The sequence below is a fragment of the Orycteropus afer genome, unplaced genomic scaffold (assembly GCF_000298275.1).
Source record: "Orycteropus afer afer isolate SDZICR_OR568_19922 unplaced genomic scaffold, OryAfe1.0 scaffold00099, whole genome shotgun sequence".
NCBI classification, from domain to species: Eukaryota; Metazoa; Chordata; class Mammalia; order Tubulidentata; family Orycteropodidae; genus Orycteropus; species Orycteropus afer.
This window is the reverse complement of record NW_006921686.1, coordinates 6,371,652-6,372,297: the sequence shown is the minus strand read 5'-3', so window position 1 is coordinate 6,372,297 and position 646 is coordinate 6,371,652.

Genomic DNA, 646 nt, shown 5'->3' with positions numbered 1-646 from the left:
CCTGGCAATCTGCTTGGGGTAAAAATAGACGCTGAAAAGCCTATGGAGCACAGAGATAGTGTGAAACACATGGGATTGCCCTGAGTCCGGATCAACTCGTTGAAAACTGGTGGTGGTATAGTTACAAGTCTTAATACAGTTCCCAGCACGTGGTCAAAGCCGATGTCCCGTTATTAACAATACTTAAGATTCCCGAGAAGCTCTCGGGTCTCTGATACCTGTGAATCGGGATGCTGTCACAACTCCAACTGCAATGGTCCTGGCCTTTTTCACTGATCCCTGCAGGAAAGTGGATCTTCGTGGATCCTTTCTGACCTTCTTTTTAGGAAGAAAGGTGTTTCTTCCAGCTGGGACAGGGTGTGGAGAATTAAATGGACAGCGAAACAGCCGTTGTAGTCAAAGCCTCCCTTCCTTTCCCAGCCCCAGCATCTCAAAAAGAACTGTACTGATTGGTTACTAGCAGCAGAACCCCAGGTGAGTAGGATTTCTCATTCTTTTTCCACAAAAAATATTTGGTCACACAGAATATGCCTAAGTACTCTGGCATGGGTAATGATGGTAATTAAACTAATTGCTAAGTTTCATTCTGAGGGTTTTATATAAGGCAATAGGTTTATGCCACTCCATAACTCTGGGAGGTGCTACT